Below are 2,894 nucleotides of genomic sequence, written 5' to 3'. Positions count from 1 at the left end.
GAGGATGCAACTCAGTCTCCCTCTCAGTCGTGTCCTCATCATTCCAAAACAGTCCAAGCACTGCTATCTTTACCACCAACAGATATATTCCTAGGATTTCCGGAACGACCATAGGCATCGTGATCAAACAATCCCCATAAATTAGACTTTGGGGAAGACATCTTCAGAAATGCAATCAAACCCAGGACATTCTTAAAATAAAAGATACGACAAGACGAGAAACAGGTAGATTAAAAAGGCAAAGATAGGAGCAAAAAAGACACACCAGGAAGCAATGAAATAAGGAAGAGGTAGATGAGTATGGAAATCGCAACAATCTCTGAAAAAGAGCAAAGCTCCACGCAAACACGCACTAAAATGTCAATTATGGCAAAATAAGGCAAGCAAGGCAGATAAAGGGACATTATCACAAAAGGTTGTAGTTATAAGATTTTGAAATTAAAAAATGAGCAACTAAAGGACCATTTACTTGGAAATTCATGCCTAAAAGGTTTTTGGTGAGTATTAATATTAAATGAAAAGACATCCAACAGAGTGCATGCACAAGGTCACCACGTGACATCAACTTTCTTCTCGATAAGTTGACATTACCCCTCTGAGACAATATTGACTTAGGGGCAATATTATTTTGTGGTAAATATCAACTCTATACTCGATAAGTTGGCATTGCCTCTCTGAGACAACATCGACTCATGGGCAACTGTTCTAGGATAAATATCAACTTCATACTCGATAAGCTGGCATTGCCTTTCTAAGACAATATTGAATCACAGAAAATTGTTCCGGAATAAATTATCAACTTCAGACATCACGAACAGCTGGCGCGTAGCCTAATACTTGATGCACAACTAACTGACTATACGTCGAGTACAAATCTAAACAGTCGGCTGAAGCAAGAAGTGTCTTAGTAACAACCGACCAAAGATAAGTCTGGCGTAACCTTCAAAATAGGATATTTAACACAAATATTTGTAATAAGTCATGTGATCGATAGCGCCATGTAAACAATCAATATAAATAGGCACTCTGTAATCACGCCAGAAAAGGACACACATAACAAAACTCAATACTATGAGACTTCAAAGATCTCTCTCTCTCTACATTCTCTCTTATTCTCTCTTTTTCTCTCAGTTTATTTCACACTACATGATCCAAATCACCTTTCGTGTTGTACACCATAACACTTCTAATTAATGTACTAATTCCTGAAAATTTATCTATTGTATGTCATTGTATTCTTTCTCCAACACTATCAAAATACAATTAAGTCTTCCAATACATACATTGAAATGCCTAATCTTTTCAATTAATTTTAGATTAATATATTTTAAAAATATAATTACTTGTTTTTTACAGCTTATTTATGAAAAAATCTTTTTTTTTTATAGATTTCAAGAATACTCCACATGAGGTAACTTTGTTGTGTTAGGAACATTTACAGCTTAGTATAGCTTCCTCTAAAGTTGGATTTAGATTAGCGTTTGCATTTAGCAAAGACTTTATCAAAGTAAGAACCCCAAATACAGACCTTTCCTGGCATCCTTGATTTAATTAGGCTTACACTTAATCAGCCCAAATGTCTCTAAACATACTGAAAAGACACTTTTGTGCCCTTGTGCCCGAAGTTCCTCTATATCTATTACTTCCAATGTCTTACATAACATATAGTTGTCATGACAAATAATGTAAAAAGTATACAATAACAGTAAAAGTTTTATTCCACTAAATAAGTTTCAATATCATTGAACTTAATCAAGACTAATTTTTAAGAACATTATTCATTATGAGATTTTTCTTAACGAGCTTAAAAGATAATATATTCAAATTTGTAAATTGGATAATTACTCCAAAAGTTTTAACCCATTGGCCAATGACGTCAAGCGAGATCTTTCACCAGAAATTATAAGGATCTTGAAAATAAAAAGGTTTATATATTATAATAGAATTAATATGGTACTAGTTTGTTAAACAAACATATTATTACATAGCATATTCAACTTAACTAAAATGCAAATTTTGATAGTCAGGGTTAAAATTTTCATTCCATTTTAAACACCTAAAATTAATAATGGGATACTCAAAAATTATAATTGGTGATATTCGTGGACACGGATCAAGAAATGTTTCAAAAGGAGCCAAAAATTATTTTACACAATTATTTAAATATCTAACTTCTTATAAATAACTATTTAATAAGTAATAAGTTTCACACAAATATTTATTATTAACTTTATATGTAAAATTAGAGATAGAATCCATTACCAAAAGAAAATTAAGCAAACATCAAGTCAACACCTTATTTTTCTTATTTATTTTTCTCTATTAATATTTTTTATTTTTTTCACACACACACACACACATATATATATATATATATATATATATATATATATATATATATATATATATATATATATATATATATATATATATATATATATATATATATATATATATATATATATATATATATATATATATATATATATATATATATATATATATATATATATATATATATATTTATATATAAAAGAAGTCGGAAATATTTTCATACCCGTGTTTGTTTAGTTTTTAATTTGGTGATTAAAAAAAAAAAATATATATATATATATATATATATTTTATGTATATAGATAAATATCATTTATAAAAATAGACACATTTTCATGTGTTATATTATATATATATGTATATTGGGGTAGGGGGTGTAACATATGTTGTTGACAAAATGATTGCAGAGATGTCACCGGTGTTGGCTCTTGGTGCTGATTCGTGTACACACACACGGATTTTTGAATAAGTGGGGAAGGAAGGAAAGGTTTATATAATAAAAAGAAAAAGAGAAAAAATAAAAAATAATCATGACATTTGATTAAAATGTTATATATCAA

Source organism: Glycine max, chromosome 5 (assembly GCF_000004515.6).
Source record: "Glycine max cultivar Williams 82 chromosome 5, Glycine_max_v4.0, whole genome shotgun sequence".
Classification (NCBI taxonomy): domain Eukaryota; kingdom Viridiplantae; phylum Streptophyta; class Magnoliopsida; order Fabales; family Fabaceae; genus Glycine; species Glycine max.
Note: the sequence above shows the minus strand (reverse complement) of the source record.